The sequence below is a fragment of the Salvelinus fontinalis genome, chromosome 9 (genome assembly GCF_029448725.1).
Source record: "Salvelinus fontinalis isolate EN_2023a chromosome 9, ASM2944872v1, whole genome shotgun sequence".
Taxonomy (NCBI): Eukaryota; Metazoa; Chordata; class Actinopteri; order Salmoniformes; family Salmonidae; genus Salvelinus; species Salvelinus fontinalis.
The window spans coordinates 10532305-10549551 of NC_074673.1; positions in this window are offsets into that span (position 1 = coordinate 10532305).

The following is a 17247-nucleotide window of genomic DNA, read 5'->3' on the forward strand; positions in this document are numbered from 1 at the left end:
TTGATTCTTAGCCACATCTTCAGAGGCAGACAAACCCTCTCTTTCTCTCTTTATGTCTGTGTGTGATAGAGTTTGCAGGAAGCCCCAGGCTCCCTGTATCCACTGACAGATGTTTATCCACTGGTGTTATTTATTACTCATTACACTAACAACACACACATTTGAAATCCCTCACAACAAGGACATCCCTGCAATGCTATTGAAACTTATTATGAAGAACACCATCTACGGTGTACTTGATATCTTCATAGGGATATTCAGTTTGGCTTCAGAGGCTGTGTTTTTATTAAATGTTTGACTATATGATGTAAAATTCACATCTAAGGCACTCTTTATTTTGTAAATCTATTAACATTGTAATATTTGTCAAGCTGATGCATCGTGTGTAAACAGGAAAAGGAGGCAAAACCTTTAATCCTTGTTCCAGTGCAGACTTTAAATAACTATTTGAAATAATTGAAATGCTTAATCTTGGCTTGATTGACCTTGCCTGGCTTAATGAACTAATAGAATGGTACTAGAACTGCACACCCCATTCAACTGGCCCTCCAGGTAGACTCAAGCAAACACTCAAGTTATTTTAAAGATTTTAACATAGTATTTGAACCAAAGTCCTTTATTGAGGTCTGATAGTGTTGTCCTGATGTAGCCCTGTCCTGATGCAGCCCTGTCCTGATGCAGCCGTGTCCTGATGTAGCCCTGTCCTGATGTAGCCCTGTCCTGATGCAGCCCTGTCCTGATGTAGCCCTGTCCTGATGTAGCCCTGTCCTGATGCAGCCCTGTCCTGATGCAGCCCTGTCCTGATGCAGCCCTGTCCTGATGTAGCCCTGTCCTGATGTAGCCCTGTCCTGGTGAAGTCCTGTCCTGATGTAGCCCTGTCCTGATGTAGCCCTGTCCTGGTGAAGCCCTGTCCTTGTGAAGCCCTGTCCTTGTGAAGCCCTGTCCAGATGTAGCCCTGTCCTGATGTAGCCCTGTCCTGATGCTGCCCTGTCCAGATGCTGCCCTGTCCAGATGCTGCCCTGTCCTGATGCTGCCCTGTCCAGATGCTGCCCTGTCCTGATGCTGCCCTGTCCAGATGCTGCCCTGTCCTGAATCTGCCCTGTCCAGATGCTGCCCTGTCCTGATGCTGCCCTGTCCAGATGCTGCCCTGTCCAGATGCTGCCCTGTCCTGATGCTGCCCTGTCCAGATGCTGCCCTGTCCAGATGCTGCCCTGTCCTGATGCTGCCCTGTCTTGATGCTGCCCTGTCCAGATGCTGCCCTGTCCATATGCAGCCCTGTCCTGATGCTGCCCTGTCCAGATGCTGCCCTGTCCAGATGCTGCCCTGTCCTGATGCTGCCCTGTCTTGATGCTGCCCTGTCCAGATGCTGCCCTGTCCATATGCAGCCCTGTCCTGATGCTGCCCTGTCCAGATGCTGCCTTGTCCAGATGCTGCCCTGTCCAGATGCTGCCCTTTCCTGATGCTGCCCTGTCCAGATAATGCCCTGTCAAGATGCTGCCCTGTCCAGATGCTGCCCTGTCCTGATGCTGCCCTGTCCAGATGCTGCCCTGTCCAGATGCTGCCCTGTCCAGATGCTGCCCTGTCCCGATGCTGCCCTGTCCAGATGCTGCCCTGTCCTGATGCTGCCCTGTCCAGATGCTGCCCTGTTCATATGCAGCCCTGTCCTGATGCTGCCCTGTCCAGATGCTGCCCTGTCCATATGCAGCCCTGTCCAGAAGCTGCCCTGTCCAGATGCTGCCCTGTCCAGATGCTGCCCTGTCCAGATGCTGCCCTGTCCAGATGCTGCCCTGTCCTGGGCTTTGGGAATGGGAGAGCCAGAACCTTGCTGTGAGTGAAAGTATGGCTTCCCTCCATGTCCTGCAGTCAGACTGTTGTCTTATTCTCACATCTTGATCTCATTCCACACTCACAGAGTCCTGTTAACCCTGTGAGAGCCAACATTCTACTAACATTCTGTGTCAGAGCTAGAGGTAGTTTTGTAAGGGTTGCAAAACCCAGACATTGTGTGTAAAGAGTTGTCAAACGGAGACGTAGGGCCACATTCATACATTGATAGACAAGTTGGTGAGGTTGTTTCTGTTTGAAATTCTACAAATATAGACAACCAAGTACTTCAAGGGTAACTTTGATGCCCTCTCTACACATCAAAATAACAACTTTAAAAAATAATCATTATATGTGTGGTTTATGAGGTCAGAATGGTGTCATTGATAAGGGGTTGGGTTAAATGCAGAAGACACATTTTGGTTAAATGTATTCAGTTGTGCAACTGACTAGGTATCCCCTTTACCTGTCCATTCATTTTATGGTAAAGAAGTAAGATAGAAGGTTACCTCTCCAAATCAAGCCAGAAAGGACAACCAAATATTACAAAAAAATAAGTAGGATGTTCTCCATACATAGAAAATAGTTTATCCTTTAAAAATGTATGTTTTTAATTAATAGCAAGATACTATAATTTGGATTGGTCAAATTGAACAATTTGGCTATTTCAGACAAAATATTATTTCATTTCAAATGTACAGTGCATTTGGAAAGTATTCAGACCCTTTGACTTTTTCCACCTTGTTTTAAGTTACAACCTTATTCTAAAATAGATTAAATCGTGTTTTCCCCCATATCAATCTACACACAATACCCCATAATGACAAAGCAAAAATAGGTTCTTAGAACTTGTTGCAAATGTATAAAAAAAAAAAAATGAAATATGACATTTACATAAGTATTCAGACCCTTTACTCAGTACTTTGTTACAGCACCTTAGGCAGCGATTATAGCCTTGAGTCTTCTTGGGTATGACGCTACAAGCTTGGCACACCTGTATTTGGTGAGTTACTCCCATTCTCCTCGGCAGATCCTCTCAAGATCTGTCAGGTTGGATGGGAGCGTTGCTGCACAGCTATTTTCAGGTCTCTCCAGAGATGTTTGATCGGGTTCAAGTCCGGGCTCTGGCTGGCCCACTCAAGGACATTCAGAGACTTGTACCAAAGGCACTCCTGCATTGTCTTGGCTGTGTGCTTAGGGTTGTTGTCCTGTTGGAAGGTGAATCTTTGCCCCAGTCTGAGGTCCTGGGCGCTCTGGAGCATGTTTCCATCAAGGATCTCTCTATACTTTGCTTCATTCATCTTTCCCTCAATCCTGACTAGTCTCCCAGTCCCTGCCACTGAAAGAAATTCCTACAGCATCATGCTGCCACCACCATGCTTCACCGTAGGGATGGTGCCAGGTTTCCTCCAGACGTGATGCTTGGGATTCAGGTGAAAGAGTTCAATATTGGTTTCATCAGACCAGAGAATCTTATTTCTCATGGTCTAAGTCCTCTTGGTCACCTTAATTAATCTACCGTGTAGTCTGCCACACTATGGGAGTTCTGACGTATCTGCAGTAGTTTGAGCCGCCGCCCTCCCGGGCACAGGAGAATCGAAAACCTTCCTCACCTCTGCCATAAATTCCTCCAGGCTATGACACACAGTGGATTCCTGCTCCCACACATCTGTTGCCAAGGAGAGCGCCCTTCCGGACACTAGACCCTTTGCTTTGAAACTCGAAATTGAGCTCAGGTGCATCCGGTTTCCTTTGATCATCCTTGAGATGTTTGTACAACTTGATAGGAGTCCACCTGTGGTAAATTCAATTGATTGGACATGATTTGGAAAGGCACACACCTGTCTATATTAGGTCCCACAGTTGAGAGTGCATGTCAGAGCAAAAACCAAGCCATGGGGTTTGTGCCTTGTGCCCTTATATTAGCTGGACAATTATAGCCCTTTCTTGTTGACTATTTGTCATGATCTTTTATTGTGGGATTAGCATTAAAGACTTAAAGGCCTATTTTGTTTTGAACTGAACACCCTTTATGTACCCACTCACTTCTCGCTCTGGGAATGAATACAGATTATAATAAATTATAAACTAGACAGTTCGAGCCCTGAATGCTGATTGGCTGAATGCCGTGTTATATCAGACCGTATAGCACGGATATGACAAAACATTTATTTGTACTGCTCTAGTTACATTAGTATCCTGTTTATAATAGCAATAAGGCACCTCGGGGGTTTGTGGTATATGGCCAATATACCACAGCTCAGGGCTGTAACCAGGCACTCTGCGTTGCATCGTGCGTAAGAACAGCCCTTAGTCGTGGTATATATTCCATACCCCCTCGTGCATTATTGCTTATTAATCATCCTATGTTGATGACTGGGTTCTTTAGTCTGTTGCCTCAGTTACGTTTATGTTTTAGTAATTTAGCACACGCTCTTATACAGAGCGACTTACAGGAACACTTAGGGTTAAGTGCCTTGCACACTGACAGCACACAAGCTACACCCTAGGCAGTCTGTTCTCCTGATGTATAGCGGTTCTCTTTCTCTCCTAGTCTTTTCATATCGGCAGTGTGTATACCTGCCTTTAAGTAAAAACACTGCCATCTAGTGTTGAAGTTTTGATTGCCTCACTATGTTTCGGTCCTACTTCCCTCATGTCCTGAGGACTACTGATATACAAGAGTAATCCCTTTGTTACACCATTATGAAGTTCTTCCTATGTGGTACGTTTATGAAACGTAAACATGTGACTGTAAAACGCTATATATGAAACTGAAGACAGGGTCCATATTCCACACCGGAAAAAAAGCCGAGAACCTTAGAATGTCAAGTTTTACAGTAGTTTGAAGTCTTTATGCAGTTTGTGATTTTATAAACTACAGTCTAGTGAAGAATGTTATTCTAACACATTCCCTCGTGTAATGTGATTGGTCAATGCAGTCTAAAGATGGAGCGCTTATGAGTCATGAGCCATTGGCTATATGTGTCTTAAAGTGGACCTAATTTCATTTTATTTATTTATTTAACCTTTATTTAGCCAGGCAAGTCAGTTAAGTTCATATTTACAATGACAACCTGGTATTGTGGCACCTTATCTTTCACTGCAGTCGTTTCCATTTTGGTAATGTTTGGTACTTTTACAAAGTGTAATTATACAGAATGTGCTGGTTGGACGAGCGTCACAAATCGCATGACGTCAAACACAATTTGAAATCGGTCTGATGAGAATGTTGCAGCACATCAATTTGGTCACTGATATTTTTGAAATGTCAGCAATGACTCATTTTAACACCTTTAGCCCTGTCTCAGTATGAGCTGGTATCACCTGGGGGAAAGATACACTGTGAAAGGGGAGTGAACCCTTCAGACCTTGGTTCAATAGTATTTGTTTTCTTTCAAACCCTTCAGTTGCGATTCATTTAGCTTGCTTGACACAATTGAACCAATGGAATAGTCCATGGAAGTGTTCAATCTGGAGAGGTTTAACCAAACACTCAAAAGTATTTGAAAGAATATAAATACTACTTTTGAAATCATGTCTGGAATCCTGGGCAGCTGAGGCTGCAGCGCTACACTGGAGTCAGCCAGGGAGGAAGTGACCTCAGTGGGGTACAGAGAGCCTCAGGGCGCTCCATGTCCACTCTGGCATTAGGACTGGTCGGTTGGCCAAGACGCTCTGGTCTGCCACCATTTTGTATAGGTCAGTGCACCAGGGGTGGCTGACGGTGGCTGTGCTCTGCTGCCGTGGTGTACGTACTATGTGAGGAGAGGACAACGTAAAGCTATGCTGTGGGAAAAGTGACTCATCAATGCATTAGTCACCATCCGTGTGCTCTGAACATGTGCCCAATGTGCCCAGTTACTCTGTCTGCTGTGCCTGTGTCAACACTTCTGTATGTGCGTGTGTGTATAAGCAAATGTAGAGTGAATGAAGAGAAGTACGTTTTAGAAGGTGATAGTACATAACGTCTCTCCCCCTGTACTAAGACAAGCTAATTACAGTATATTATTTCAGTGGCATGTGCTGTTGTGTGCTTTCATGCAAACAAATATTCAAGTATTTTTTTAATGCATTTTGACCATCACATTTGTTAAAATATCTGCTGTTGATCAATTAGATTTTTTACTTCATTTCTTGAATTTTTATCAAACCTAACATGTCCAGTTATTGAACTATTTGTTAAAAATAAATAAAAAATGCTTCTTAACAAAAAGTAATTTCTCAAGCAAGAATTTTGCTAGGACTGTCTGTGGTCTAAGTGGGGAAGGGGAAACTAAAAACAAGCTGTTATTGGCAGAGAGGTTTGGAATTCTCTTATTGGTCTATTAACTAATTTACCGCCTGATGATGTCACCAGGCAGGCCAAAACTCCATCCCACCAAAACAGGCTGAAATTCCAGGCGCTTTTCAAACAGCTCTTACACTAAAAGGGCATTATCACAATTTTCACAATTTCACAGTATTATTCCAACCTTATAGTGTGGAAATATATATAAAACAGAGGAAATCAAGATTTTGACTGCACTAGACCTTTAAAGAACACATTCTTATTTACAGTGAAGGCCTGATTTGTTTGATGTCACAGCAAAGTTCCCATTCTGATGCTGTTGACGCGCTCAGGAGGACCCGGCCTCCCATGTCAGCCTCAGCCTGGAAGTCCCAGGGAGATGTGAGGACCTGCCGCTGCTTTTCACCCCTCTCTGACGCAGCCCGTGTCTGGGAGAATCAGCCTCTCCCTCCTCCTGGTGCATATATTTATATGTCTGACTCAATTTGTTGGTGGAAATACGTTTGCTCAAACGGACTTAATACAGCCAGGGGCCCCATGTGAAGGACAGAGTTAGTCACACACAGTCATCAGGTTTCAAAGAACTGAAAATAGTTGAGGAGGATTAAGATGCTAAGTTTTAGATATTGATATAGTATACACAGTAAAGTAGGGCTATTCAGTTATGGTCCTGGAGGCCCACAACCCTTTAATGTTCTATACTTGATAGTTCATTGCACTCACCTAGTGCCCCAGGTCTAAACCAGTCCCTGATTATATGGGAAGAATAAAAGCAATAGCTGCAGCAGTACTCATGGTACTCACCCAAGCTGTTACGTATTATTTGCTTCTTTAGACATCATGAAGGCGAGAGAAACACACACCTGTTTAGGCGAGGTGCTGGCTAGCGGAGTAGAACACTTGGAAAAGAAAAGAAAAGGAGAGACGCACATTCTAGGAGCTCAGATGAAATCATTTAATAACCAACGTTATGACAGACAAGCTGTCTTCATCAGGGTATAATGACAAACACTGCCTGTCACCAGTGCAGACAGTTTGGAAGTACACACACAGGCGTAATCACCACCGGGTGCCTCTTGATTTCATTGGTTGATTTATAGATTAAAATAGAACATCTAAAAAAAAGCATAACATAAGATCATATATATAATTAGGCTACATAGGCCTACAAAACATTATTAACAATGAATAGCAAAAAGACAATAATGACAAGAATGGATCAAACTTTGCGTTGAGACCGAAGGGAGCAATGATCTTTAAATGAAAGATCCACGTGGCCTCTCGTTTTAACAATAAATTGTCACGGCAACCCCCCTACCTGGGGAGGGTGACTTATAAGATTAAAAACACTGCCTTATTGGAGCACGTGATAGCACCTTTGATTGGGATCTGTTTCCCTGTTTGGGGGTGTTTGAACGATCTACATTTGTAAGTGCCATTGCATTGAGCACAGCCATTACACTTGTAGTTTCCATCGGGTAGAGGCCAAAGGAGATGTTGTGGAGGGGGGGGGGGTATTTTGGGGTAGTAAATTTACCAATTGATTTCTGAAAATGTATGCCCCACGAGAATACGACCAAGGGAGAGTCCGAAAACACATTACAGATACTGTCTTTAATATTCTTTCATTTTTTTCCCATCTCAGACATGTTTCTATCAAAATCTTGATTGTTTTTTGCTAATTCCTTTGATTCTACAGAATTGGCTGTAGGGCAAACTGTTTTTCAAGGCAAACGGGTGACAGCTTTCTGCCCTCAACAAACAATCAGTAGGTTTCCTGTAAAGATATATAGAACATTAGAATATTATCCTTACACAAATCAGAAAATCTATGAAACTGATTTGAATAAGATCAATGAACCTGTTTTGCCATGTGTCAGACTGCATAGTAAATCTTAGGTGCTCAGAACAAGAGTTTTGAAAAGCATGGAATGCCTGGAGCCGTGCTACCTGTCCCAGACCTGCTGTTTTCAACTCTCTAGAGACAGCAGGAGCGGTAGAGATACTCTTAATGACCGGCTATGAAAACCCAACTGACAGTTACCCCTGAGGTACTGACATGCTGCACCCTCGACAACCACTGTGATTATTATTATTTGACCCTGCTGGTCATCTATGAACATTTGAACATCTTGGCCATGTTCTGCTATGATCTCCACCCGGCACAGCCAGAAGAGGACTGGCCACCCCTCATAGCCTGGTTCCTCTCTAGGTTTCTTCCTAGGTTTTGGCCTTTCTAGGGAGTTTTTCCTAGCCACCGTGCTTCTACACCTGCATTGCTTGCTGTTTGGGGTTTTAGGCTGTGTTTCTGTACAGCACTTTGAGATATCAGCTGATGTAAGAAGGGCTTTATAAATATATTTGATTTGATTTGTCCCTCCAGACGAAAAAATATATATAATCAAAGTACAATTTCAAAATAGTCATGTTGGGCACAAAAACATTTTTGAGAGTATTGAGAATTGCCTGTTTCTCCATGTAACCCACATACAAATTAACATAGTTAGGAGCCATAGGATCCAATAGCAGTACCCTTTGTCAGAGTAAAGTTTTTTTTTTTAAACATGAAATAGTTATGTGTGAGTACCATTCCAGCCAATGCTATAATGTATGCACAGAGTAGATCTTTGGATCATGTTGCAAAAGAAAATGTCTTCAATACCGCCCTCATGTGGAATATTGGTGCCATTGGACATCATGAACAGAGGATACCAGAGCTTTGGGTAACACATTGCACTCAATGGATTGAAAACAATCATGCTATTCACATTGCTTCCCATGGCACAGAGGAAATCTAGGAATAACTCCTGAATGCAAAACTGGCCTGACCAGATCCAAAACTAACCCACTACCCCACATGCCTACTTACAACAATAGGTGGCAGTGGTGGGATATGAACGCAAGCCTCCAATAACTCCCTAGACACCCGGGCCTACGGTTTCCCACAAAGGATTCAAAGGTCTTCAACAGTAAGATGTCCTACTTAGGCAGGACTTCTACATTGTCATACACAGGACTCCCTGATCACACAGATAACTCCCTATATGCTGTCATACACAGGACTCCCTGATCACACAGAGAACTCCCTATGTGCTGTCATACACAGGACACCCTGATCACACAGATAACTCCCTATGTGCTGTCATACACAGGACTCCCTGATCACACAGAGAACTCCCTATGTGCTGTCATACACAGGACTCCCTGATCACACAGAGAACTCCCTATGTGCTGTCATACACAGGACTCCCTGATCACACAGAGAACTCCTTATATGCTGTCATACACAGGACTCCCTGATCACACAGAGAACTCCTTATATGCTGTCATACACAGGACTCCCTGATCACACAGAGAACTCCTTATATGCTGTCATACACAGGACTCCCTGATCACACAGAGAACTCCCTATATGCTGTCATACACAGGACTCCCTGATCACACAGAGAACTCCCTATGTGCTGTCATACACAGGACTCCCTGCCTACATGCTACACTCTCTACTCCCTATGTGTTACACTCTATACTCCCTACGTGTTATACTCTATACTCCCTACGTGTTACACTCTCTACTCCCTACGTGGTACACTCTCTACTCCCTATGTGTTACACTCTATACTCCCTACGTGTTATACTCTCTACTCCCTACGTGTTACACTCTCTACTCCCTACGTGTTACACTCTCTACTCCCTACGTGTTACACTCTCTACTCCCTACGTGTTACACTCTCTACTCCCTACGTGTTACACTCTATACTACCTACGTGTTACACTCTCTACTCCCTAGGTGTTACACTCTCTACTCACTATGTGCTACACTCTCTACTCCCTACGTGTTACACTCTCTACTCCCTACGTGTTACACTCTCTACTCACTATGTGCTACACTCTCTACTCCCTACGTGTTACACTCTCTACTCCCTACGTGTTACACTCTCTACTCCCTACGTGTTACACTCTCTACTCCCTACGTGTTACACTCTCTACTCACTATGTGCTACACTCTCTACTCCCTACGTGTTACACTCTCTACTCCCTACGTGTTACACTCTCTACTCCCTACGTGTTACACTCTCTACTCCCTACGTGCTACACTCTCTACTCCCTACGTGCTACACTCTCTACTCCCTACGTGTTACACTCTCTACTCCCTACGTGTTACACTCTCTACTCCCTACGTGTTACACTCTCTACTCCCTACGTGCTACACTCTCTACTCCATACGTGTTACACTCTCTACTCCCTACGTGCTACACTCTCTACTCCCTACGTGCTACACTCTCTACTCCCTACGTGTTACACTCTCTACTCCCTACGTGTTACACTCTCTACTCCCTACGTGTTACACTCTCTACTCCCTACGTGCTACACTCTCTACTCCATACGTGTTACACTCTCTACTCCCTACGTGTTACACTCTCTACTCACTATGTGCTACACTCTCTACTCCCTACGTGTTACACTCTCTACTCCCTACGTGTTACACTCTCTACTCCCTACGTGTTACACTCTATACTCCCTACGTGTTACACTCTCTACTCCCTATGTGTTACACTCTCTACTCCCTATGTGTTACACTCTCTACTCCCTACGTGTTACACTCTATACTCCCTACGTGCTACACTCTCTACTCCATACGTGTTACACTCTATACTCCCTACGTGTTATACTCTATACTCCCTACGTGTTACACTCTCTACTCCCTACGTGCTACACTCTCTACTCCCTACGTGCTACACTCTCTACTCCATACGTGTTACACTCTCTACTCCCTATGTGTTACACTCTCTACTCCCTACGTGTTACACTCTATACTCCCTACGTGTTACACTCTCTACTCCCTATGTGTTACACTCTCTACTCCCTACGTGTTACACTCTCTACTCACTACGTGTTACACTCTCTACTTCCTACGTGTTACACTCTCTACTCCCTACGTGTTACACTCTCTACTCACTACGTGTTACACTCTCTACTCCCTACGTGCTACACTCTCTACTCCCTACGTGTTACACTCTATACTCCCTACGTGTTACACTCTCTACTCCCTATGTGTTACACTCTATACTCCCTACGTGTTACACTCTATACTCCCTACGTGTTACACTCTATACTCCCTACGTGTTACACTCTATACTCCCTACATGCTACACTCTATACTCCCTACGTGTTACACTCTCTACTCCCTATGTGTTACACTCTCTACTCCCTACGTGTTACACTCTCTACTCCCTATGTGTTACACTCTCTACTCCCTATGTGTTACACTCTCTACTCCCTACGTGTTACACTCTATACTCCCTACGTGTTACACTCTATACTCCCTACATGTTACACTCTATACTCCCTACGTGTTACACTCTATACTCCCTATGTGTTACACTCTATACTCCCTACGTGTTACACTCTATACTCCCTACGTGTTACACTCTATACTCCCTACGTGTTACACTCTCTACTCCCTAGGTGTTACACTCTCTACTCACTATGTGTTACACTCTCTACTCCCTATGTGTTACACTCTCTACTCCCTACGTGTTACACTCTCTACTCCCTACGTGTTACACTCTCTACTCCCTACGTGTTACACTCTCTACTCACTATGTGTTACACTCTCTACTCCCTATGTGTTACACTCTCTACTCCCTACGTGTTACACTCTCTACTCACTACGTGTTACACTCTCTACTCCCTACGTGCTACACTCTCTACTCCCTACGTGTTATACTCTCTACTCCCTATGTGTCACACTCTATACTCCCTACGTGTTACACTCTCTACTCCCTACATGCTACACTCTCTACTCCCTATGTGTTACACTCTCTACTCCCTACGTGTTACACTCTATACTCCCTACGTGTTACACTCTCTACTTCCTACGTGTTACACTCTCTACTCCCTATGTGTTACACTCTCTACTCCCTACGTGTTACACTCTATACTCCCTACGTGTTACACTCTCTACTCCCTATGTGTTACACTCTATACTCCCTACGTGTTACACTCTATACTCCCTACGTGTTACACTCTCTACTCCCTACGTGTTACACTCTATACTCCCTATGTGTTACACTCTCTACTCCCTACGTGCTACACTCTCTACTCCCTACGTGTTACACTCTCTACTCCCTACGTGTTACACTCTCTACTCCCTACGTGTTACACTCTCTACTCCCTACGTGCTACACTCTCTACTCCATACGTGTTACACTCTCTACTCCCTACGTGTTACACTCTCTACTCACTATGTGCTACACTCTCTACTCCCTACGTGTTACACTCTCTACTCCCTACGTGTTACACTCTCTACTCCCTACGTGTTACACTCTATACTCCCAACGTGTTACACTCTCTACTCCCTACGTGTTACACTCTCTACTCCCTATGTGTTACACTCTCTACTCCCTACGTGTTACACTCTATACTCCCTACGTGCTACACTCTCTACTCCATACGTGTTACACTCTATACTCCCTACGTGTTATACTCTATACTCCCTACGTGTTACACTCTCTACTCCCTACGTGCTACACTCTCTACTCCCTACGTGCTACACTCTCTACTCCATACGTGTTACACTCTCTACTCCCTATGTGTTACACTCTCTACTCCCTACGTGTTACACTCTATACTCCCTACGTGTTACACTCTCTACTCCCTATGTGTTACACTCTCTACTCCCTACGTGTTACACTCTCTACTCACTACGTGTTACACTCTCTACTTCCTACGTGTTACACTCTCTACTCCCTACGTGTTACACTCTCTACTCACTACGTGTTACACTCTCTACTCCCTACGTGCTACACTCTCTACACCCTACGTGTTACACTCTATACTCCCTACGTGTTACACTCTCTACTCCCTATGTGTTACACTCTATACTCCCTACGTGTTACACTCTATACTCCCTACGTGTTACACTCTATACTCCCTACGTGTTACACTCTATACTCCCTACATGCTACACTCTATACTCCCTACGTGTTACACTCTCTACTCCCTATGTGTTACACTCTCTACTCCCTACGTGTTACACTCTCTACTCCCTATGTGTTACACTCTCTACTCCCTATGTGTTACACTCTCTACTCCCTACGTGTTACACTCTATACTCCCTACGTGTTACACTCTATACTCCCTACATGTTACACTCTATACTCCCTACGTGTTACACTCTATACTCCCTATGTGTTACACTCTATTCTCCCTACGTGTTACACTCTATACTCCCTACGTGTTACACTCTATACTCCCTACGTGTTACACTCTCTACTCCCTATGTGTTACACTCTCTACTCACTATGTGTTACACTCTCTACTCCCTATGTGTTACACTCTCTACTCCCTACGTGTTACACTCTCTACTCACTACGTGTTACACTCTCTACTCCCTACGTGTTACACTCTCTACTCCCTACGTGTTACACTCTCTACTCCCTACGTGCTACACTCTCTACTCCCTACGTGTTATACTCTCTACTCCCTATGTGTTACACTCTATACTCCCTACGTGTTACACTCTCTACTCCCTACGTGCTACACTCTCTACTCCCTATGTGTTACACTCTCTACTCCCTACGTGTTACACTCTATACTCCCTATGTGTTACACTCTCTACTCCCTACGTGTTACACTCTATACTCCCTACGTGTTACACTCTCTACTCCCTATGTGTTACACTCTATACTCCCTACGTGTTACACTCTATACTCCCTACGTGTTACACTCTCTACTCCCTACTTGTTACACTCTATACTCCCTATGTGTTACACTCTCTACTCCCTACGTGTTACACTCTCTACTCCCTACGTGTTACACTCTCTACTCCCTATGTGTTACACTCTATACTCCCTACGTGTTACACTCTCTACTCCCTACGTGCTACACTCTCTACTCCCTATGTGTTACACTCTCTACTCCCTACGTGTTACACTCTATACTCCCTATGTGTTACACTCTCTACTCCCTACGTGTTACACTCTATACTCCCTACGTGTTACACTCTCTACTCCCTATGTGTTACACTCTATACTCCCTACGTGTTACACTCTATACTCCCTACGTGTTACACTCTCTACTCCCTACGTGTTACACTCTATACTCCCTATGTGTTACACTCTCTACTCCCTACGTGTTACACTCTCTACTCCCTACGTGTTACACTCTCTACTCCCTACGTGTTACACTCTCTACTCACTATGTTTTACACTCTCTACTCCCTATGTGTTACACTCTCTACTCCCTACGTGTTACACTCTCTACTCACCACGTGTTACACTCTCTACTCCCTACGTGTTACACTCTCTACTCCCTACGTGTTACACTCTCTACTCCCTACGTGCTACACTCTCTACTCCCTACGTGTTATACTCTCTACTCCCTATGTGTTACACTCTATACTCCCTACGTGTTACACTCTCTACTCCCTACGTGCTACACTCTCTACTCCCTATGTGTTACACTCTCTACTCCCTACGTGTTACACTCTATACTCCCTACGTGTTACACTCTCTACTTCCTACGTGTTACACTCTCTACTCCCTATGTGTTACACTCTCTACTCCCTACGTGTTACACTCTATACTCCCTACGTGTTACACTCTCTACTCCCTATGTGTTACACTCTCTACTCCCTACGTGTTACACTCTATACTCCCTACGTGTTACACTCTCTACTTCCTACGTGTTACACTCTCTACTCCCTACGTGCTACACTCTCTACTCCCTACGTGTTACACTCTCTACTCCCTACGTGTTACACTCTCTACTCACTACGTGCTACACTCTCTACTCCCTACGTGTTACACTCTATACTCCCTACGTGTTACACTCTCTACTCCCTACGTGTTACACTCTCTACTCCCTACGTGTTACACTCTATACTCCCTATGTGTTACAGTCTATACTCCCTACGTGTTACACTCTCTACTCCCTACGTGTTACACTCTATACTCCCTACGTGTTACACTCTATACTCCCTATATGTTACACTCTATACTCCCTACGTGTTACACTCTATACTCCCTATGTGTTACACTCTATACTCCCTACGTGTTACACTCTCTACTCCCTACGTGTTACACTCTCTACTCCCTACGTGTTACACTCTATACTCCCTACGTGTTACACTCTATACTCCCTATGTGTTACACTCTATACTCCCTACGTGTTACACTCTCTACTCCCTACGTGTTACACTCTATACTCCCTATGTGTTACACTCTATACTCCCTACGTGTTACACTCTCTACTCCCTACGTGTTACACTCTCTACTCCCTATGTGTTACACTCTATACTCCCTATGTGTTACACTCTATACTCCCTACGTGTTACACTCTCTACTCCCTATGTGTTACACTCTATACTCCCTATGTGTTACACTCTATACTCCCTACGTGTTACACTCTCTACTCCCTACGTGTTACACTCTATACTCCCTATGTGTTACACTCTATACTCCCTACGTGTTACACTCTCTACTCCCTACGTGTTACACTCTATACTCCCTATGTGTTACACTCTATACTCCCTACGTGTTACACTCTCTACTCCCTACGTGTTACACTCTCTACTCCCTACGTGTTACACTCTATACTCCCTATGTGTTACACTCTATACTCCCTACGTGTTACACTCTATACTCCCTATGTGTTACACTCTATACTCCCTACGTGTTACACTCTATACTCCCTATGTGTTACACTCTATACTCCCTACGTGTTACACTCTATACTCCCTATGTGTTACACACTATACTCCCTATGTGCTCAGTCAAAGGACTCCCTTTCTGAGGACTGCCTACTTGCACACACCCAGGGCTCGCTACCTACGTGCTCCGTCTCAGGACTCCCTACGTGCTTCTACACAGGACACTACATGCTCATACAGGGGGATTCCTATGTTGTCATGCACAGGTCTTCCTATGGGCTCTTTATCAGGACTCCCTCTGTGTCCTCAACAGAGCTGAGGCAGAGGCAAGGGGTGCGCCTCACTATGAGATGCAGATGACCACTCAGGAGGCCAGCAAAGAGCACTGGCTGGGCGTTATCCGCACCATGGCAGCTTGTCACCCCTGATCTGAACAGGCCCCATCGGGTCTGGCATTCAGGCCAAGCCTTTCACCACTGGACTATCTTTAGAAGGGCCTTCTCTCTCCATGGACGCTGAATGAAGTATTGGGAACAGGTGTGTTGGCGGGGTGGGGGGACGTGGGGTTCTAAGAAAGTATTTGAATAGTAAATTATGTTTGAATCCTCACCAGAACTACAGATATACATAGGCCTGTTCAGTATGTAAAACCATGCCTCAGATTCCAACACATAGCCATATAGTTAAACAAAGGTTAAATAAAAATTACATTTATAATAAATACCCCACTGGCACTGATGAAGAGATTACAGTACACCAGTCACTGCTACCATCTAGTGGCTATAAAGAATAAAGAGGTACATACAGGGTACAGTATTTGCATTGTGACTCTTCTTAATCCCCATGATGCGCATCAAAGTAGTGTGGAGGTACACGCCACATCAATTAATAAGGCTGAGGGAACAGATGAGAATGTTTAGCTTAAAATGTTGGTGACCTATTATTTCTTCAAATTTTAGGCGCAGCATTGTGCACCTATGTGTGAATGTTCCAAAATGCAATTTAGAAAGAGGGGAGACCTAAAGATGCAACTATGTTGGGTTGCTAGTATGACTAGGATAATGCCTTTGGCTGCTAAACAATTAAATAACATTTAAAGAAAACCAATAGAACATAATGCATATGAGCAGGTCTTTATAAAATAATTGCCTCCATGTTTCTATTGTGGGATTTTGGCTACAGGCTGCTTTGAAATAAGGTAAGACATGCCTCACAATATGAAGTAACATTTTCAAATTTCCAACAACTAAGAAACAGGGAAAATATGGAGATGCTAATTAAACCAGGTCTCTCTTGAAAAGTAGATTTTATCTCAATGAGAAAAACCTGTATAAATAAAGGTCAATGGAAAGGCTTTCCCTAAAACCTTCTCAATTTAATGTTATCTAGCTACAAAGTAGCCTACCTGGCAGAATGACATCATGATGATTTCCATCTATCCAGTGGCCACTCCATCTCATGTGCTACAGAAACACAGCTA